Raw genomic sequence first — 23,614 nt, 5'->3', positions numbered from 1 at the left:
CCACTTTCGTTTTACTTATGAGGCTAGTTATAGCTCCAAAGCCATATTTAAATTTGCTGATGACACCACTGGCATTGGCCAAACCAAAAGTGGTGAGGAATCAGCATATAGGAGGGAGATTGAACATCTTACTGAGTGGTGCCACAACAGCAATCTCTTACTCCACGTCAGCAAGACCAAGGAGATGATCATTGACTTCAGAAGGAGGAAATTGGAGACCCATGAAGCAGTCTTCATTGGGTGTCTGTTGTGTGTTAAGCCAAACCCACCATTGAGCACATCTACATGGAGCACTGACACAGGGAAGCAGCATAAATCATCAAGGACCCCCACCATCCAGGCCATGGCCTCTTCTCACTGACATGGACCACCAGGTTCAGGAACAGTTATCATCCCTCAACCATCAGGTTCCTGAACCAGAGGGGATAACTTCACTCAACTTTACTCACCCCATCACTGAACTGTTCCCACAATCTCTGGGCTCACATTCAAGGACTTTTCAACCCATGTTCTCAATATCATTGCATATTTATTTATTGTTATTATTTTCTTCAAATTTCTTTTTGTATTTGTACAGTTTGTGTTTTTTTTCTCATTGGTTGTTGTCCATCCAGTTGAGCGCGGTCTTTTATTGATTCTATCGTGTTCCTTGTGATTGCCCGCAAGGAAGTGAATCTCAGGGTTGTATATGGTGACATATATGTAATTTAGTAATAAATTTACTTTGGTCTTTGATCTCAAATACAGCCTCATCCATCTGGCTGAATTGCTTTTCCCTTGCATGTAATGGTTGTAATTACTCTCAGCTTCCCATTCCAGCATCATTCCAGGCTGCTGCTTCTATGCCATGACATAGCGAGGGGGCATTCGGTAGTCTTGCGAGGCCATGGATCTGCACCTGGAAAGTTTTCACACTCCAGGGTACAGGCCTGGGCAAGGTTGTATGGAAGACAGACAGCCCCCAGCTGCAAGTCTCCCCTCTCCACGCCACTGATGTTGTCCAAGAGAAGGGCATTAGGACCCATACAGCTTGGCACCAGTGTTGTCGCAGAGCAATGTGTGATTAAGTGCCTTGCTCAAAGACACAACACGTTGCCTCGGCTTGGGCTCGAACTCACGACCTTCAGACCACTAGTCGAATGCCTTAACCACTTGACCACGTGCCCACATATGTGTGCACGTACCATGACATATCCCACGGATTAGTGCTTCCTTGCTCCACAATTTAGAAGGGAAGACTTCAACCACTTTCCTACATTCCACAGAAGCAGGTAGAGTGGGCACGAGATAGAGGCAAGTCAGGAGATAGAGGCCTGAATGTCAAGTCTGAGAAGTCACGGCCAAGGACTGGAGGCCCGGAGGCTGCTCGTCTCCTCAGTGTCTACCAACCTGATTTTTAGGATTGCTGGTCTTCGACTGTGGGTCGCTCTGAATTGGACGCCAAATACCAGGTCCTACACCTCTCCATTCATACTCCTTCATCTCTGTCCCTAAACCCTAGTCTGACCCCTAACTCACCATACTGTGCCCAAAACCATCCCTATGAACCTAAAAAGAAAACACAATCAAGTCTGAGCCATGACAAGATCAGTCATTACAGGTCAGCACCATCTTGACCTGAACACTGTCTCCTGCCCTGAGCTTCAACTCTCCCTGCCCTGTCCCCAGAACCATACCAACAACTATGAGCCACGATATTGATGGACATCACAAATCTGGACCACATTGACCTGCACAGTGTAGGTTTAATACCCTTTTTTTTTACCATCAACAGCAGGCTCCTGAGGCTGCAACTGTGAGTTTATGTATTAGCAGCAGTGAAATCTGGTAAATGATCAAAATAATACAACATTCTAAGCTGATGAAGTGCCATGATTCATGGAGAAAGCTAACAATAGTGCTCAGGGAACTTTGCAATGGAAGATTGCAATCTTTGTAGACTTCAACATCTTGCACAATGTAGTTTCAGGGCCAATATGAGAGGAATTTCTAGGCTTATGTCTCAATAGGTTGTACCATGGGGCCTCCCATCAGGGGCATTTTGAGAGTGAGATGGAAGTCAACTGAAAGGTATTATTGATGCAACATGAAGCATTTTCTATGACAGCTGTATATCTCAGTGGAAGAAAGATACCTGGGGTGTTAGCTATGCGCTGTTGTGTGAATTTTAAGAAATAAATGCAAAATCTTGTGATACATGTACAGTAAGTTTTGTTTTGCCTTTTTACATAGAAAATAACATGGGATGTTTATTGTCAGAAGATAGAAGGTAATTATATTAAACTCTACAGGGTTTGATAACAGGTGCTCAGTAGATAATATCACAAGTCATGGCTGATTGATTTATTTGAAATTAAGTCATTAGAGCAAGTCATTATAAACTAATTAACTTGTAGACCGGTGTAATACATTTTTTATACAAAGCACTCATTCATGTGATTGAAGCTGAAATGCGAGATCTAGTCTTTTAAGACCTTTTCTTCTTTGTGTGGGAGAATGATGCTCATTGTGAATGAATTGCATTTACAAGACATTGATCAAACTAAACTCTTCCAATCATCAGCACAAAAAAAGAGCCTGCCCTAACCACAAAATTTTCTCCCAGGCTGGTGATTTACTTCCCTTTCCTGAGCAAACCAAACAAGTTTTGTGACTCTGTGCCTAGTTCTAAATGGATTAAAAGTGTGAATGTTTCCTTTTCATTATGCATCACCACATGAGGTAAAACAATCTCAATCACTTCCAATATTCATTGCATTTTTCAAATTTAGATTATGATACTATAATATTTACTAGACTTCAAAATACACTTCTCTTTTTCTTTGGTAATTAATTACTTTGGGGTGCCTTGAGATCATGATAGACACCATTAAAGTGCCAAAAGGTAATTCTGGAAGAGAAAGAAGAATTTTCTTATACACAAAAGATACTGCAGATGCTGGAAATCTGAAGTAACACACACAAAATGCTGGAGGAATTCAGCAAGTTGGTAGCATTGATGGAAAGGAATAAACAGTCAATATTTTGGACTGTCAGGACTGGAAACGAAGAGAGAAGATTTCAAGTTCCTCATTTTTCACTTTCTTCCTACTTCTCATGTCAGTGTATAATTAATTTGTTCTTTAGATTTATATTACATGTTTTTTAAAATATATTTCTCATGAAAAGAAATTAGCTTTTATGAATGACAGCTGTAACATTTGACTGTATTTCCCGTAATGTCATTATAAAAAGTTTAGCAAAATTCAGTTTTCAAAAGCAAAAGAGCTATGGACTAATTTCTTCACAATATTCTTATAAACATAAGGCTATTTGGCTTGATCATATTTATACAGTTTGGCCTTACCATAATTTACACACTCTGAGGCTGTACTTGGGAAGCTTTTAAAATGAAATGTTCCTTTAACAATATTGAGGTATCTGTACCACCAGGGGTCAGATTACATTCTCAGAAACATTCTAAAATACACTAATAATTTCTTAGGATACCCCAAAGCCCTTTGAAGCCAATGAAGAATTTTTGTGAATTCCATTGCGAAGTGTGAAATGCAGTAGCATATTTGTGCAAAGGCACAAAGGCGGCTTCCACAAGTACCAGCGGTTCAGTTAAATTTGGAATGAGATACTTCACAAGGCTGGAGGTCTCAGGTGGAGCATATATGACATTGTGGTGTCTAGCCTGAGCCAGAATTCTGTATGTCATAGCACGTGTTTGTCTTATGTCAAAAATAACCCTGATTTTAAATGTGAGATGGATTTGGTATTTATGAATCAGATCAGGGTCACGAAATTACTTAAATCGATTAGGAGCTGCTTGGATGGTTAAACTTGGTCCATGTAAGACAGAAGTTTTCAACCTGGGATCCACGGACCCCCTGCTCAATGGCATTGGTCCATGGCATAAAAAAAGGTTGGGAAGCTCTAATATAAGATAAAACTTACACAGTGGCCCAGAAGGTAAGACTGGTTGTTGAGCACAGATATGAAACAGAAGAATAATTTCCTTCATTGACTTAATGTACTAATAAAATGTGTTGTTATTTGCTGTGTTGTTAATGAATACAAGCATACTGAGATTGCTTTGTGTCCCTAAGTTTACCAAATAACATCAAACCAATTGTGGCAATGAAAATTAAATGTTAATGGAACCATGAGTGATGCTACTTGATATAATTTACTAACTGTAATGTTATTAGTGTCCACAATCTTCACATAAAGAGACTTGCCACATTAGTCCTTCTGTATGTAGACATACAATTCTCAATAAAACTGCAACTGCACTTGTATTAAAAGACAGAAGAATTCTTTCTGATTGATCATCATGCAAATACATATTTTGGATGCATTGATTAAAGCAAGTTGGAAGATTAGAATTCAAAACAATTGCTGATTAAATTTCCAATTACGTGGAACCTTTAAATTTTCTAAACTCAAGAACATGGTCCCAGAGGGCAAATTCTGTCATCACAGCAATCGACCTAATAAATCACAAACATGGGAAAATCTGCAGATGCTGGAAATCCAAAGCAACACGGACAAAATGCTGGAGGAACTCAGCAGGCCAGGCAGCATCTATGGAAGATGGTAAACAGTTTGGGGCCGAGATCCTTTATCAGAGCTGGAAAGGAAGGGTAGAAGTCAGAATAAGGTGTGGGGAAGGGAGGAAGAATTACGATGTGGCAGGTGATTGGAAAATCCAGGAGAGGGGGAGGGGGTGAAGTAAGGATCTAGAAGGTTGACTGGTGAAAGAGATAAAGGACCAGAGAAGAGGGAATCTGAAAGGAAAGGACAGAAGACCATGGAAGAAAAGGAAGGGGGAGAAGAATCAGAGGGAGAGGATGGCAGGTAAGAAGAGAAAGTCACAAGAATGTGGAATGGTGTAGGAGAGGAGGGGGGCAATTACCAGAAATTGACGTTCATGCAATCAGGTTAGAGACTACCCAGATGGAATATAAAGTGTTGCTCCTCCAACCTGAGTGAGGCTTTATCGTGACAGTAGAGGAGGCCATGGACTGACATGTCAGAATGGAAATGGGAAGTAGAATTGAAGTGGGTGGCCACCGGGAAATCCTGCTTTTTGTGGCGGATGGAGAGAAGGTGCTCAACGAAGCGGTCTCCCAATCTATTTCAGGTCTCACTGACATACAGGAGGTCACACTGCGAGCACTGGATACAGCAGATGGCCCCAACAGACTCTCAGGTGAAGGGTCGGCTCACCTAGAAGAAATTTTTGGGGCCCTGAATGGTAGTGAGGGAGGCAGGTGTGGCACTTGTTCCGCTTGGAAGGATAAGTGCCAGGAAGGAGATCGGTGGGGAGGGTGACTTCCTAGCTGTTTGCTTTACCCACTCCCCCTCTGCCGGTTTCACCTATCACCCGCCACCTTGTACTTCTTCCTCCCCTCCCCCTACATTCTTATTCTGACTTCTTCTTCCTTCCTTTCCAGTCCTGATGAAGGCTCTCGGCCTGAAACATCAACTGTTTACTCTTTTCAATAGATGCTGCCTGGCCTGCTGAGTTTCTGCAGTACTTTGTGTGTGGTGCATCAGTCTAATAAAGCTCTCTAGAACTCCTCCTCTCTCATAGGTATATACTGAGCATAGCAAGTCATGCTGTAGCTGTATAAGACTTTGTTTAGGCCAATTTAGGGAACTGTGCAGGGTTCTGGTCCCCACATTATAAAAAAGATGTGGAGGTGTTGCAACAGAGGTTTACCAGGATGCTGCCTGGATTAGAGAGTATTAGTTGCAAGGAGAGATTGGACCAATTTGGATAGTTTTTTTCTGGAGTGACAGAAGCTGAGAGGCGACCTAATTGAAGTACATTGAAGGATGAGAGGCAGAAATGGTCTTTTTCCCCCAGAGTGGAAATGTCTAATATGAGAGGGCGTAGCTTTAATGTGAGAGGGAGAAAGTTTAAAGGAAATTTATGAGGTAGTGTTTTTACACAGAGAGAACCTGGAATAGATAAGTTGAGGAAGAAGTGGAAACAAAGTTTAACAGGCATTTAGACAGGCACATGACCAGCAGAGAATGGAGGGATAAAGACCTATTGGAGGCAGATGGGATTACTTCAAATTGGTATCTTGATTGACACAGTTTGTGCCAATGGGCTTGTTCCTTTTCTGCACTGTATTACGCTTTATATCCTTCTATACACTGTGGATAGGACCTGTACACTCTATGTGACCTGCCCTAGTGAGATTTACACCAGGTTTATTCTCAGCAGTGTTCTACATAATTAAGGCAAGTCACCGTTACGCTTCAACACAAATCCTTTTACAAGAAAGGCCAACATACCCTTTGACTTCTTAGCTCCTAGGTGAACCTGTATTTAATTTTTAGTGCTTCATGTTCAAGGACTTCCAGGTCCTATGCAATATTCAACCACTCAATACTCAGCCTTTTCTCTTACACAAGTGGCAAATCTCACAGTTTTCCATGTTGCGTTCCATCTCTTCTGTCCTTGCCCATATGCCTAGCCTGTCCAAAACCCAAAAGCTTCCCTGCATCTTTCGTAAAAACAAGCTGAGCTAATATCGCAAATGAATAACTGATGGAGGCAGGAGAAATCAAGTTACTTGAAATTATAGAATTGAATATGATATTCAGATGCCATTCACAATTGCAATTGATTATAAGATGCTTTTAGCATTCTGTGTTGTCGAAGTACAGTGGTTCCTAATCTCTTTCCTCTCTACATTTATTAATTATTAGGCTCCTCAAAGCTAAATTCTTTTGCTGACAACAGAGTAATTTGAAGGAACAGAAAGGTATCATCAGCTGTAGACATCACTGTGTTCTGTGTTAGTCAATGACTCTTGTAACAAACATTTCCTATTTACCCCAAGGTCATAAATGTTGCCAGTTCGGTTTAGTAAAGATTGAAATCTTGCTTAAGCTGACTGAGAAAAGCTGCCCCAATATTACATAGAGTAACTGAAGCACTTCTTGTCAGCATCTTCAAGAGAAACTGCAACTGCCCAAAGGCATTGCAATGGTGTTCTGGTCTGTAGGTTACAGATAAAAGCCATCCCTTGTTCCTTTACTTGATAAAGTCAAAATTCAGACCACTGGGCTTTTGGCTTCTATAATGCCAAGGGCCATCAACTTCAGCCTTACACAGCTTCTGAGAATTTGTGGAACAGTACATATTTTTTAGTCTTTGATCAAACATAGCAAACAACTGGAATTTGCCACAGCAGCTTTCTCTATCATTTTTATGGGTCTGAGCAGTGAGATAAATGTGCCTCTGTGGCTCTCCCAAACTAGAATTAGGAATGTCAGCAGAAGACATGGCTCAGTAGCTGGTTTGTATTCTGTTAAAATCTATTTCCAGCCATGAAGCTGTTGAGAAACATTCGCCCCTTTTTCATAGCTGTAAAACTTTCCCCCTTCCTCTTGCCAACTGTAGCTTTCAACATTAATTTTGGCCATTGCATGAGGAGTGTAAAGTTATTTCCTCCACCAAGGTCACTGAAGCATAGATTGTGTGATCAGAAATCAATAGTCAGGACAGTTTTATTCCATCCACGGCTAGCACAAAGATTTATGTCTGGTAATTCTAGTTTTAGTAACTCTAATGCTAGGAATTGCCTCTGGGTTCATCTGACTTTTTGTTTGGAGACTATTGTCAATGGGAATTTGAGAGATGCTCTGAGATGAGATAAGACATCAGCATGAACGTAACAGGGCATGTGCATGCACTTGAAGGTCAATTATCAGGCTGAGTGAAGCCACGGATTAATTAATAGTTAATGCAGAGCAAAAGTCTTTTAGGAGCAGAAGGCAGGGTTTAATTTGCACTTTCTAATTTTACCAATAGATGGTGTCATGTAGCTAGGCTTGCAGTCATTCCAAAAGTCTACACACTGAAGTATCAAAATAGCTCCTGTTACTTTCTATACTTGTAATCCAGGTTGTGAGATTCTGTGAGACTAGTGGACAAATACTAATACATTTGGCAAACTGGTGGCTTCTTGTAGAAACAGCTGAGGAGCTTTGATTTTATTTATATCCACTAGAAGTCAATTGATGAACAGCTAAGGAATTAACATTTGCACTTTCATACATACAATTGCAAAATTATACTTAAAAACAACTGCCCTTATTAAACATTTTAAAGAAGTATGTTTCCTTAGAAAGTGATAGGTGAAGGTTTGCAATTAATCTTTGATGTTAGAGCTTTATGGTTTTGATGAAGTAAATCTGGAGAAGCTGGTGTCAGTGGCAGGGGGATACTGACCTAATAATATTGGCAAAAGAACCAAAGGTGCCCCATAGTAAGATGTCTTAAGCAGTGAGTTATTGTAACATGGGGAGTGCTGTCTGAAATCACATTGAATCAATAGTAGCTTTCCAAAGGGAGTGAACAATACTGAAAGAGAGAAATGTTCATAATACAGCTGAGAAAGAGAGGGCATGTAGAAATATTGGACAACTGTCTCAGCAAACAGCACGGGCATGGTGGGTTCCATGTGGTATTATTTTATAAATGAAAATCAAAAATCAAAGCTGCAAATACAGAAAATGTTGGATAAACTCAGCAGGACAGGTAGCATCTGTAGAAAGAGAAAGAGTTAGGCTACATCCACACTAGACCAGATAATTTTGAAAACGCCGGTTTCGCATAAAAACGATAGGTGTCCACACCAGGCGTTTTTGAAAATACCTCCATCCACATTAAAGCGGGTATTTGGGCGAATCTCCTCCTACTGGGCATACGCAGGACACATCTACAGGAAACAAGCGAAGAGGAAACGGTATACTTGGTGCGCGTCTGTCCATTTACAGACTAGAAAAACTTAAAAGGAAATTGCTAAATGACGGACAGCTGTTGACTCTCGCGCAGGAGGACTTAAGATTAAAAAAAACAACAAATACTGGAGCATATGGAGGCAACCGACAGGGAGTTCACGGACAGTATGACCTGGCTGGCGATGAACATTGAAAAACTGACTAACACTGTTGTAGAGGGATTTGCAATGATGAGGAATATGATGGCTCCACCCAGTACTTATCACCGCCACAATACCAGCCTCACAGCCACTACAATAGCTACACATACGGACACACAGACCCCCGGGTGGCCCCACCAACATCTTCTCCACTCCCACAGAGGGGTCACCCTGGAAACATTTCCTATAGCCATAGTCTCTTCATGGATGAAAGGGACGTCAGGTTTTTAAAACCTCTGGTTACCCCGTACACACTACAACGCCCAACCGGCGTTTTCAGATTTAAAAACTCCGGAGAGCATTTAAGAAAAGCTCTGTTTTCGGGGGAGGAGAATGCCATTTCAGTGTGGACGGAGGGTCAAAACATAGAGAAAAAGCTTCAGTTACGGATTTAGCTGGTCTAGTGTGGATGTAGCCTTAATGTTTGAGGTCCAAGACCTTCATCAGGACTGAGAAAGAGAGAAAACCATTTTCCATCCCAGTCTCACACTGACCTCTGGCTGTGTACACCCACGCTGTTACATCGAGTCCCAACACTGACAAGAAGCCAATGTGCAAAAGAAGACTAAACATGCAAATATAAAAATAATAAAAAGTAATAAAAAGAACTTAAATGAAAGCACAACCCAGAAAAATGAAGAAATTATCACCAGAGAAGAAAAAGTCAACCAATGGAAGAGCAAGCTCCTCCATGGAAGACATCCCCACAAACTGAGCAGACTGGATGTTGACAAGGAAGAGTTGAATGCCTGGCGCAGAATTGGAGACTTCTTCCCAGAAACAGAGGGGATCCTTGTGGCAGTAGAAGACCAGGTGGTTAACACAAAAAAAATTCTAAAAAAGAACATAATAAAAGACCAAGATGATCAATGCAGAAAATTCCAAGAGAAACTAGAGACAATCCAACACATTACAGGATCCTGCTGCAGTTTAACTCAATCTGATTACTTACACAGGCACAATCAAGTGGCAAACATCATCCACCAAAATCTTGTTTTAAAATACAAACTCATGAAAGACACCATACCTGAACATAAATACAAGTCTGATCCAGTTTTAGAGTCAGAGTTCTACAAATTATATTATGACTGATCCATTATTACAGATAAGACAATCTATAATGTGTCTGTATATAATATTTCAGGATAACCAAGCAAGAACAACTTGCTTAATAGATATAGATTATCCCAAAGTTATGACACAATATGACAAATTTATTATCAGAGTACATACATGTCACCGCATACAAGCCTGGGATGCTTTTTTTTTGCAGGCATATTTAGTAAATCTATAGAACAGCAACTGTGAACAGGATCTGTGAACCGTAAACATCAGGAACTGTAAACAAACTGTTCAAATTCAGATAATAAATAAATAGCAATAAATAACGAGCGTGAAATAACAAGATAAAAGGGTCCTTAAATGAGCGTAGTGATCCCCTTTTGTTCAAGAGCCTGATGGTTGAGGTGTAGTAGCTGTTCTTCAACCTGGTGGTTTGATCCTGAGGAAGTTGTACCTTCTACCTGATGGCAGCAGTGAGAAAAGGGCATGGCCTGGGTGGTGAGGATCTTTGATGATGGATGCCATTTTTCTATGGCAACATTTCATGTAGATGTGCTGAATGGCTGGGAGGGTTTTACTGGGCCAAATCGACTACCTTTCGAAGAATTTTCCTCTCAAGGGCATTGGTGCTCCCATACCAGGCCGGAATGCAGCCAGTCAGCACACTTTCCACCACACATCTACAGAAGTGTGCCAAGGTTTTTGATGACATGCCGAATCTCCGCAGACTCCTGAGGAAGCAGATGCGTTGCCGTGCTTTCATCGTAATTATATTTATATGATGAGTCCAGGACGGGTCCTCTGAGAGAGCATTAACCAATTAGGCCTACACTGCAATATTTATGTACATCTCCAGAAAGCCACAGTACTAAACATCACTAGAAATGTATGAAAGTTTCTAGCAATTGAGAAATGAGTGTGATTGGCTATACGTGTACCTCAGGTTTTATCAGCTTGAGTTGAGAAAGTAATATAGAATAAATAAATAGACAAACAAACAACCAGATGGGTAGATAAAGAAACAATGAATAAATTAACAAACAAACTAACAAGCAAACAAACAAATAGATAGATAGATAGGTACAAAGAAAATGAGTTGTAACTCCCTTGAAAGTGAGTCCTTGAAGTTATCCATGCTGGTTCGGGGGCCTGATACTTTAAGGATACGAACTGCTTCTGTACCTGGTGATACCTAAGGCTCCTGTACCTCCTTATGTATATTCAGGCTATAGAGAGAGCACTGTGTACAGTTCAGGTCAATGCAGTACAAGTAGGAACAAGAGCACTAGACAGTCTGACAGGAGATTTATAACAATGTTGTCACATTGAAGATTAATAGCTTAGGAAAAATTGGTTTGGTCTGTGGTCGTTTCCTGGAGATAATGGAGGCTGAGTGAAAATTTAATAAAAGTGTAAAAAAAGGAGAATGTTCAAAATTCAAAGCAAATTTATTATCAAAGTGCATGTATGTCACCATATATAACCCTGAGATTCATTTTCTTGCTGGCATAATAAATAAGTCCATAATAGAATAATAACCATTATATAATCAATGAAAGACTGCACCAACTTGCATGTTTAACCAGTGTGCAAAAGACAGCAAACTGCAAATAGAAAAAGAAAGAAATATCATAGTGAATAATTAAGTAAAAAATATTGAGAACATGAGATGAACAGTCCTTAAAAGTGAGTCCACAGGTTGTGGGAGCATTTGAATGATGGGGCAAGTGAAGCTCAGTGAGGTTATCCCCTTGGTTCAAGACCCTGATGATTGAGGAGTAATAACTGTTGCTGAACCTGATGATGTGAGTCCTGAGGCTCCTGTACCTTCTTCTTGATGGCAGCAGCGAGAAAAGAGCATGACCTGGGTGGTGGGAGTCCCTGATGATAGATGTTGCTCTCCAGCGACAACACGTCATGTAGATGTGCTCAATAGCAGGGAGGGCTTTACTTGTGATGGTCTGGGCCGTATCCACTGCTTATTATAGGATTTTGTGTTCAACGGTATTGGTGCTTCCATACTAGAATAAGATGCGGCTTGTCAATATACTCTACACTGCACATCTGTAGAAGTTAGTCAAAGTTTTAGATGTCATGCTGAATCTTCACAAACTCTTAAGTAATTAGGGGGACTGCTGTGCTTTCTTTGTAATTGCACTTATGTGCTGGGCCCAGGGCAGGTCCTTGAAATAATAACACTGGGGAATTTAAAGTTGCTGATCCTCCCCATCTCTGATCCTCCAATAAAGACTGGTTCATGGACCTCTGGTTTCCACCTCCTGAAATCAAAAATCAGCTCCTTGCTCTTACTGACGTTGAGTATGAAGTTGTTGTTGTGGCACCAATCAGCCAGATTTTCAAACTTTCTCCTATATACCAATTTGTCACTACCATCGATTCAGCCTACAACACGGGAGTTGTCAGCAAATGTGAATATAACATTGGAGCTGTGATAGGTCACACAATTAACTCAGACAGGGCAAATTTCCCTTGGCAGCGAGGATAACAGCAGAGTGCATAGTATTGTGGGTAATTGGAAGTAGCAAGAGAAGGAGGTTGAGGGAAATGTTTCATAGTTATGTGGCAAAGGAGAGTTTGAAAACTTACTGCAAGGACTGTGCAAATTGAAACTCTCATTGGCTTTTTAAGTAAAAGATTATCTGAATGAGTGCTCTTAGTTGCCACAGCCTGCAAGTCTCCAAGCCAAAAGATACAAAATCTAAATACCCCTTCTGTTACGTGCCAAGTTGCACAAGAAAGTATGAAATTAGGAGCTGGTGTACGGTACTTAGTCTCTCATGCCAGAACTGCCATTCAGTATGACCATGGCTGACCTGTGCTGCCCTCAACTCTTCTTCTCTGCCACTTTCACCTAATCCTCACTTCCTCAGTCTTTCAAATATTTATCTACCTCCACTTTCAATACTTCTAATGATCTAATGATAATGATAATGTGGGCACATTGCCAATTGGTTAAGGCGTTCGTCTAGTGATCTGAAGGTCGCTAGTTCAAGCCTCAGCTGTGGCAGCGTGTTTGTGTCCTTGAGTAAGGCACTTAACCACGCATTGCTCTAGTGTCTGTGCGAGGAGTGGTGCCCCACACAGACTTCCAATCTGCACCTTGTAAGGCATGAAAATGCCTGAAGCAGGCCTCTCGTGGTCTGAGTTGACGTTCCCCTTAATGATCTGGCCTCCAACATTCTCAAGGGCAGGCAATTCCAGAGATTCACTATCCTTTGAGAGAATACAGTTTTCTGTGACTGTAAACAGGTTAATGGTATCTTAACGAGGTTATAATTAGCCTTTTATCCCTTACATAGAATTATAACCTCATGGATGAGATCAGAACATGATTACTATTACAGTATGTGGTGTTCTGCTATCTAACCTTGGGTGAGGGAAAGAGTTAAAAATTACCAAATGTGCATAAATCTGGGTTAAAACCACCTAACAACGAACATTGATCTGGCTAATACTCGATGTGTCATCTAGCGTTTTGTCGTCATATCCTTGGAAGATTGTGAAGCTGAACCGACATCTGCTGTCACAGGCAGACTGCAGGAAGCCTGTTTGGCTGAGCTATGCTAAAACAGAATCACAGAATAGGTGCACCATTTGGCCCCTTGAGTCAGCAGCTGCTCCAGTGTAAGAGGGATCCAACTAGTCTCACGCCCACGCTCTTTCCCATTCGCCCTGTAAGATGACTCCTTTCAGGTACTTATCCTGCACTAACTTGAAAGCCACAATTGAGGTCTCCAGCATTATTAACCCTGGTCATTCCAGACTTGAAACCTACAAAGCCACTTGAAAACTAGATCTGGAATAATTAAATAGGGGAAGTGTTATGTGAATGCAGGAGGTAAAGAAAAGGCTGAGCCTCAGAATCGGAAATAGAATCAGGTTTAGTATCTCTGGCATATGTCATTAAGTTTTGTGGCAGCAGCACATTACAATAGATAATAATAAAAACAATAAATTACAATAAGCATATGTATGGAGATATATTTAGACAGTACTATGCAAATGTCTCAGGCACGTATATAAAACTAGGGTGCCTAAGACTTTGGCACAGAATTGTATTTGTAAACGTGGAGCAGAGAAAGAGTTTGTAAATCTGGCAGGAGCAGAAGATCCGGGAATGGTGAAGGTGGAGTGCTGTGGGAGGAGCGTGGGACAGGTGGCAGAGGAGTGCTAGGTGCAGGGCGTGGCACGAGTGCAGACACACCCACCCCTGAAACATCAGGGGCAGACATTTGATTCCAAACAACTGGTTTATAGAACATCCCTCTGATGCTTCTCGCTCCCTCTCCTCTCCCTTCTCCTTTTCTCAACCATGATTCCCCTCTCCCTGCCCCCTTCCCACTCTCAGTCAACAACAGAGGCCCATTTCAGAATCATGTTTAAAATCACCCACGTGTCAAAAAAAATTGCATTTTTTTGCAGCTGCAGTACAGTGCAATACATAAAATTACTACAGTACTGTGCAAAAGTCTTAGGTGCATATATACAGTATATAGAGGGCTGTGTATGTGTGCGTTTGTGTGTGAGTGAATTTAGTTTAATGGGTAGTGCAAAAACAGAGGAGGAAAATACTGAGGTAGTCTTTATAGGTTCATTGTCCATTCAGAAACCTGATGCAGAGGGGAAGAAACTGTTCCTGAAATGTTGAATGTATCTCGTCAGCTCCTGTACCTCCTCTTTGATAGTAGCAATGGGAAGAGGGCATGTCCTGGGTGAAGGGGTGTCATTAATGGTGGATGCTGCCTTTTTGAGGCAGCACATTTTGAATAAGTCCTGGATGCTTCAGAGGCTAGTGTCCATGGTGGAGCTGGCTGAGATTACAACTTTCCGCAGCCTGACTTTGTGCATTGGCTCCTCCAGGATGCAACCAGTTACAATGTTCTACACAGAACATCTGAGAACATTTGCAAGTGTCCATAGCGACATACCAACTTTCCTCAAACTCCTAATGAAATATAGCCACTGTCATGCCTTCTTTGTAATTGCATCAATATGTTGGGCCCAGGATAAATCCTCAAAGATGGCGACACCCAGGAAATTGAAACTGCTCACCTTTTCCACCCTTGGTGGCTCGATAAGGAGCGGTGTGTGTTCCTTCAACTTCCCCTTCCTGAAACCCACAATAAGTTCCTTGGTCTTACTGATGTTGAGCGTCCAGGATCGGGGGCAGAGTGAGATGTGTCCTGTACGTGGGTATCGATCCCTGAGCGGGTCGATGTACTTAATGAGTTTATTGACATGAGGATTCACCTCAAATAAGTATAAAAAGTTAACTTTAATGCATAAATAAGGGAAAGGAACTGAGAATTTGCAATCAAAAGTGCATAAAATAAAAATTGGAGATATCCACTAAGTGTGCTGAATATTTAGCCCTCTGTCCATTGTCAAAATAGTACCTTGATGTTATTAGCTACTGCGGAAACACTTCTAAGTCAATCCTTCAATCAAATTGATAAAACCAGACAAGTCTGTCATGTTCTGAGAGGTGCACGATCTTACCTTGTCCAGTTGGAACACTTCAAGCTGACTCACCAAATTTCTCTGCAGATTTTGTCTATTATCCCCAAACTTCTCAATTCCCCTGTGATTACCGGTTTGACTCCATCAGATTCTCTTGTGTGATGTCATTCTTTCATTATGTAAATGTTTGAAGCATTAGCTAATGCTGAATGGAACTTTATGGATTTTTTTTCTCTCATCAGTTCTTTTCTTCCTAAAAATGTTGGCTCAAGACTATAGTTTGCCTCTGGCACTTTGCCACTGAATGATTTATACCATTCCTTCCAAACGGTTAGATTTAATGAGAGCCTTAATACATATTGAGGCATATGTTTAAGGCTTGGCTTTAATTTAGGAGGCTACACAATTGGAATTATCAGAGTGAAGGATTAAATGTTAACATACCGCCATGCTCTCCTAACAATGCAGTTTCTGCACACGTCATTCAATAGTGATCAGGAGCAGGAATTCTGGCTGATCTAAACTTAGTATTCACTTTATTCAGTACACCTGCTCATTCATACAAGTATCTAATCAGCCAATCATGGGGCAGCAACTTATTGCATGAAAGCATGCAGACATAGGCGGGAGGTTCAGTTGTTCTTCAGACCAAACATCAGAATGGGGAAGAAATGTGATCTAAGTGTCTTTTGACGTGGAATGATTGCTGGGCCAGACGGGGTGGTTTGAGTATCTCAGAAACAGCTGATCTCCTGTGATTTTCAAGCACAACAGTCTCTAGAGTTTATAGAGAATAGTGAGAAAAATAAAAAAAAATCTCGTGAGCGGCAGTCCTGTGGGTGAAAATGCCTTGCTAATGAGAAAGGTTAGAGGAGAATGGCCAGACAGGAAGGTGACAGTAACTCAAATAACCACACATTATAACAGTGGTGTGCAGAACAGCATCTCTGATCGCACAACACATTGAACCTTAAAGTGGATAGGCTACAGCAACAGAAGACCATGGACATACACTCTGTGGCCACTTTATTAGACACAGGAGGTACTGTCACTGACTGCACTGTATATTCATGGTCAACAATTTAAGACAAGGCTGATCATTAAAACCAAATAACAGAGATGTTTGTAGCAGCCTTATCAAAAGAATGCAAATTACATGTAGCAATGCTTCATTTCATTTATTTGCTGACAAAACATGAATATCTGAACAGATATGGTAATTATTTATATCCAATTTGGATTCAAAAGCTTTGCACAATTGAGGCAAGGCACACTGAAGTATTGTAAATGGAGCACCTCACTCACTAAATACTTTGCCTGTGTCATAGAGTATGAATCACATTTCTGTGACATCCATTGCTTTGTAGCCAAAAATCAATGAAGTTTAGGTGCAGAAGTAAGAAAAGTAGCAGTTAAAAACTGAATACCAATTCAAAATTGCATTTGCTGAAGTGAAAATTGTCTGATGAGAGTGCCTTGTGCTTGTATTTTAAACAGCAGATCTTTAAAATTTTGAGATAAAGGAGAGTCATTAATATAATGTTCATATTTGACCAAGGTATGTGGTGCCTGTATCTGCTGAATCTGAGTAGGTTTGAAAACTGTTCACAAAATCTTTGTGCTTTACTTCTCATGCTTTAATTTTTTGCACTGCCCTTATATATGTCTTTTCTGTTTCTATAAATTACTCTAGATGATTTAGTGATGTTTTTGTAAAGGTGTCAGAGGATAAGAAACCATCATTGCTAATTGACAGCACCTGATTTTGAAAGATATCTTTCATTCTTTGTGGATATTGATGCCAAACTCAGTATTTGTGTCCATCCATGATGTAATCTATATCTTGTGTCGTATTAGATGGCACATAATCAACCAAGTGAAGGCTGAAGTAACAGCAAAACAAACTAGGTATATATTTTTTTAATTTTTGGCGGTGTATGATAATTTTTACTTTATTTCTAAATAACTGCATTCAAATTGTCAAACTGCTATACTAAGAATTGGACTCCTGGAGTCAAATATTTGTGAAGATTGGGTGACTGTTGTCTATGACCATACGACCATAAGACACAGGAGCTGAATTAAGCCATTCAGCCCATTGAGTCTGCTCCACCATACTACGATGGCTCATATATTATCCTTCTCAATCCCATTCTTCTGCCTTCTCCCCATTACCTTTGGTGCCTTAATAATCAAGAATCTAACTAACTCCACTTTAAATATACCAAATGACTTGGCCTCCACAACCACCTGTGGCAATGAATTCCACAGATTCACTACCTTCTTGCTAAAGAAATTCCTCCTCATCTCTATTCTAAAGAGACATCATTCTATTGTGAGTCTGTGCTTTCTGGTCCTAGACTCTCCAACATCTCTCCATGCCCACTCTATCTAGGGCCCCTTTCAATATTTGATAGATTTCAATGGGATCCTCCCTTCATTTTTCTAAACTCTAGTGAGTCCAGACTCAAAGCCATTAATGCTCCTTATACATTAACCCTTTTATTCCTGGGATGATTCTCCTAACCTCCTCTGAATCCTCTCTATTGCCCAGACATAATTTTGTAGTTAAGGGACCCAAAACTGCTCATAATACTGACCATTGGTCAGTGCAGTCTGAGCATCACAGTCTAGCTTCTATATTCTAGTCCTCTTGAAATGAATGCTAACTTTGTGTTTGCCTTCCTTATCACTGACTCAACCTGCATGTTAATCTTTTATTTGGCAATGTGAGAATCCTGCAGACTTTGATGGCAAAACTCAATTCAAATATCTTATCATCTTCCGTTAGCCAGCAACCGGTCAGATTATGAAGTCATTGACTGTCAGCAGGAAAGGCCTGGAATACAATGTTGGAGGAGGGAGAAGTCATCCAGGCAAAGGGATTGCCAATTGCAGTTCAGATGGGCTGGATGGAATTGGTTACTATGCGAGACTGAGACATGAAACACTCTTGCTTCCTCTGAAACCAAGATGAGCTCCAAGGTCTAGAAAATGTGCATCTACAGGTCTTAAACACTTAAATCTGGCTGAAATTTGAAACATGCAACTTTAAGATATTAAGTGGTTGGCTGAATGTTGAGCAGGTGAGTTGCCCAACTAATCCCCTTAACATGTGGGAGTGCACTGTGGAGAAATAACATTCAAACATTCTATTTTTCTATGTTTCAGTGATGCTGTTGTCCCAAAAGAGAGCATAATTTATCATGCAGTGAACAATACATAAAGGAAGCTACTAATGATGGTGATGATGTTGACTCAGGCCTGAGAGGCCAGCGTCGGGCATTTTCATGCCTTACAAGGCACAGTTCGAAAGGCTGTGTGGGGCGCCACTCCTCGCACAGACATTTCGCAGTATTATTTTACGAGGCCGAGTTGCGAGCTCGACATCAACCCAGCGCGGATGGAAAGCATGCACGGCAGTGGTCTGTCACTGGATCGAACTTGGGAACCTCCGTTCTCGAGCCCGGCACTGATCTCACTGCACCACCAGCCGACCTGCTACTAATAATATTGGAATAATGTGAAGTCTTTATGAAGCATTTGCTTTTAAAATTTGAATTACTGAGTGCATTCCTTTCACATATTTATTTATTGAAATACAACGTGGAATAAGCTCATTTGGCCCTTCAAGACACACCGCCCAGCAACCCCCGATTTAACCCTAAACTAATAATTTTCTATAAACTCTGCACATTGTGCACCTCAAGTCACCTCTTTTCCCACAAAGTTTGAAATTTCATGTATATTAGTTGATACTGTAAAATTTACTTTTCAAGATATTAATCTGCTCAGCTGCTCTTTTATTCATATTGATGAAATACATTAGAAGCTATTTTTTGTGAAATCCTTTGAGACGTTTCACTTATATTAAATATCACTGTAAATAATGTGAATCTAGGCAATTTAAATTAGATTGCCATATCCTGCAATAATGTATAAACTTCCCACACAGTAGAATGTCAAGAGCATCTTTAAGTGTTGCTCTGAATAGTTTGTAAAAGGCTTTTTTGAGGTGTTGAAACAGAACTTGTCTAAAATGTTAAAAGTTAAGCATCAAAAAAATTCTTTCAAACGTCTCCTCGCATGGACCTTTAACTGATGGAACAAGATATTGATCATCAACAGTGCTATTAGTAGTAGTACCTTGATAGTCCAATATTTACAGCCATGAGTTGTTACCTCATGGATGGCCCCACACAACTGGAGTCTTGAAATGAACAGGGTAATAAATTGGTCACCTTGTCATAGAATATGTTATTACTAAATATGAAAGAATTTTTATTTTATGCACTGTCAACTGAGAGAAACTGAATTGGAAGAATTACTCAGCAGTGACCATCAAAAACTTGCTCTGTTGATTTATAAATATTACACTCTTCCATTATTGAAAGGGGGATGAATTATTTACAGTTCGTAATTAACCTAACAAAAGCTGTAGGGAAGTTTATTTCATTCATGGTTAATTCTGGAAAGATTGAAATCAGTACTCCAGTCACTGCAGGGGAAAAAAATAATTGAATTATACATTCATGATGAGCCCAGTACAGATTCAACTTTTACTTCACCGGATTACAAAGATTGAAAAACAGTTTTTAATATTTTTGCAATGTCTGGGTTGGGGTGGTTTGGTCAGAATACGGGTGGATGACGGTATAGAAAACAACAAAGATTGGAAATCCTGTCAGGATTTTTTTTAGCAACATGACCTTCCATTTAGAGAAATGAAGCAGGACATTGGCAGGTGAAAGATTTTAAAAGATCTGAAAATGCCAGGAATACGCAACAGGTGAGAAAAGAAACAGTTAATGTTTCGGTTCGAAGACCTTTTGTCAGATCCGACAGAGGTTCTTTGACTTGAAATGTTGACTCTGTTTCCTTGTCCACAGATGCACCTAAGTATGAATATTTCTAGCATTTCCTCTTTTTATTTGAGGTTTAGACAGGGTCAGGTGCTGTAGAACAGGAAAAGTACCAATGTTGTATCACAGTTTTATACTCTTTGAGAGGGTGAGTAATTTCCTTCACTGTTGTTGTAGTCTCAATGCCTACCCCGGTCCCTTTATTATCAAAATCAGACAGAATACCAAATATTCTATGCAAATGTGGCAATTGACTTTCATAAACAACAGGAATTCTGCAGATGCTGGAAATTCAAGCAACACACATCAAAGTTGCTGGTGAACGCAGCAGGCCAGGCAGCATCTCTAGGAAGAGGTGCAGTCGACGTTTCAGGCCGAGACCCTTCGTCAGGACTGAAGGGTCTCGGCCTGAAATGTCGACTGCACCTCTTCCTAGAGATGCTGCCTGGCCTGCTGCGTTCACCAGCAACTTTGATGTGTGTTAATTGACTTTCATAGATGTGCTTAGTAGCTTGCTTGTCTACCTCACTCACCTATTCTTTAAAACATAACTCAATCTGTCCTGCAACCATCTTCTCTGGCTAAATGTCAGCTTCTGTGACTGGGACTTCCACCATGTTAAAAGTGCTGCAGAAATATAAATTCTTGTTGTCATACGGCAGATTACCCGAGCATGCTGTGCAGTATTTCTGACCTTGTTCTGTCACATTATGTTTGGTAAATACTCAGTAAATGACACGCTTGTACATCCATCTCAAAGATGTGCTGATTCCCAATGCAGCCCACTGTCAAAACATCATTGCAAGCCCAGTTACTGCAGTTTATATTTTCCCCTCTCATTTTTAAATGCTATTTGTCATTACAGATGAAAACACTGAATTTCATCACAACTACGTGGATTCTATTTCAATGACTCAGGTGGCCCAGAGGCTGAAAAGATTTCACAATACAAATGAAACAAAACAACTTTGAGATCATATTCGATATCTTAATCCCATCACCCCTCCATCACCTCCACAACTGTATTTTTCCCTAGCTTGTTTCCATTTTTGGCTGACCTACAGCTCAGGAACAATATTAACAGTATCTCCCAGTACCTATTCCAATATTACATTTGTTGACCTCCCATTATCCATGTTTTCTAAACTCCCGAGAAACCAATAGTTTACAAGCTAGGAGGGAGGAGAAGATGGCGGCGTGACGCAGCACGTGCGGCCGTTCCGAATGAATATCGTATGTGTAAGTAGGGGGCCGTGCACAATCCGGATTTGATGGAGACAGCCGTGAGAAGCACGGAGGAACACCTGGAGTAACTTTTGAAATGCCTGCTTCGCTGCCGCTGCTACTGTGCGATCGAGAATCTCCGGAGACGAAGGCCCCAAATCCTCGGCTTTGCCTATTGCCTGTTGCCTGGGCCGGGGTCGAAGCACTGGGCAGAAATGGTGCTCGGTGCTCAGTGTCGGAGAGCTGGTCGGAGGTTCGGAGTTTTCGGATGGACTTGGAGTCGGACTGTGGTCGGATGCTTCCAGTATGCTGTATCGGCAAGTTGGCGGCGCTGGGGGTTCACCGTCTGTGTGAGATGATGGGACTTTTGACAGACTTTGAGACTTTTACCATGCCATGGTCTGTTCTTATCAGATTATGGTATTGCTTTGCACTGTTGTATCTATATGGTATAATTATGTGGTTTTTGCTAGTTTTTAAGTCGGTTTGTCATGTGTTTCCGTGATATCATTCTGGAAAAACATTGTATCATTTCTTAATGCATGCATTACTAAATGACAATAAAAGAGGACTGTGTGTCCTCATAATCTAATCTATTTTGTCTCTCATTATTTTGCACTTGCTTTTTGCATTATCATTGGGTGAGGCTGGGGGGGCACATTTTGACCGGGTGATGGGTGCTCAACTTCCTTCTTCTTTTTGTAATGGGTTCTTCTCGGTTCCTTTGTTTTGTGGCTGCCTGTAAGGAGACGAATCTCAAGGTTGTGTAGAGTATACATACTTCGATAATAAATGTACTGTGAACTTTGATGGAGATTTGATAAATATCCAATTTAGTTTGATGTCTGATAAAGAGGTTACCACAGAGGAAATACTTTCATTATAATGCTACAGTTGCCCATCATGGTACTTGGTATAGTTTTCAGGATCATTTACCATGAAATTGCCTAGCCAAAATGCTTCTGTGCAACAGGTAGATAATGCAACAAGCAATTAATGCTGTTGCCCAAAGCTTCAGTGGCCTACATTCGCTCCTGACGTGGGGTGCTGTCTTTGTAGAATTTCCATAATCTGTCTGCGTTCCTCTCCTGAAGCTTTGGTTCCCCCCACATCCCAAAGACACTCTGTTGGTAATTGCATGGATTTTGAAAATCGCCCCGAGTAGATAGAGAAGTTAAGCCATGCAACGTGAAATCACTTCACTGGAAATCATGCATCATTTGGAATCAGGGCCTGCTGCTTGTTGATTTACACAGATATGACAGTGCATTAGTTCCATGATATTCTATGATCTTTGTTTCATGAAGCCTTTTTGGCATAGATGATATTTATTGTTGTCAGCTGTGGATGTCTTCAGTTCTAGAATCTTCTACTATGCAACTTTGCCTATCTTTCCAGCTTCAGAGTTGATCTTTAAATCCTAGCTCTTTTAACCAAGGTTTTAATCATCCATATTCATACACTCAGGGGCCATTTTATTAGGTATTCCTAACAAAGTGGTCACTGAGTATATGTTCGTGGTCTTCTGCTGCTGTCGCACATCCACTTTAGCTTCAACGTGTTTTGTGTTTAGAGATACTCTCCTGCACACCACCGGTGATTTGAGTTACTGTAGCTTTCCTGTCAGTTTGAACCAGTCTAGCCAATCTCCTTTGAGCTCTGTAATTAACAAAGCGTTTTTGCCCACAAAACTACTGCTCACTGGATGCTTTTATATTTCACACTGTTCTCTATAAAATCTAGAGACTGTTTTGTGTGAAAATCCCAGGAGATCAGCAGTTTCAAACCACTATGTCTAGCACCAACAATCATAAGACCATAAGACCATAAGACATTGGAGCAGTATTAGGCCATCTGGTCCATCGAGCCTTCTCTGCCATTCAATCATGGCTGATCCATTTTTCACTCTCCTCCTCAACCCCAGTACCTGGCCTTCTCCCTGTAACCTTTGATGCCATGTCCAATCAAGAACTTATCAATCTCTGCCTTAAAATCACCCAATGACCTAGCCCTCACAGCTGCATGTGGCAA

At 40.8% G+C, this 23,614-nt stretch overlaps 1 long non-coding RNA gene across 3 annotated transcripts in view; it reads right to left on the bottom strand.

Moving 5' to 3' along the window:
- The window catches only part of LOC140202706 (uncharacterized), a 171,682-nt gene that overhangs the window by 99,075 nt on the left and 48,993 nt on the right, over positions 1 to 23,614 (bottom strand). Inside the window, exon 3 of one of the 3 annotated variants that reach the window (XR_011887171.1) lies at positions 8,062 to 9,788. The exons of the other annotated variants lie outside the window; for them this stretch is intronic. This is a non-coding gene — a long non-coding RNA (uncharacterized lncRNA). Of the gene's footprint in view, positions 1 to 8,061; positions 9,789 to 23,614 lie in introns of those variants that run through there. 3 annotated transcript variants of the gene reach the window in all.

Source organism: Mobula birostris, chromosome 9 (genome assembly GCF_030028105.1).
Source record: "Mobula birostris isolate sMobBir1 chromosome 9, sMobBir1.hap1, whole genome shotgun sequence".
Lineage (NCBI taxonomy): Eukaryota > Metazoa > Chordata > Chondrichthyes > Myliobatiformes > Myliobatidae > Mobula > Mobula birostris.
Note: the sequence above shows the minus strand (reverse complement) of the source record. Positions and strands in the feature narration are given on the sequence as shown.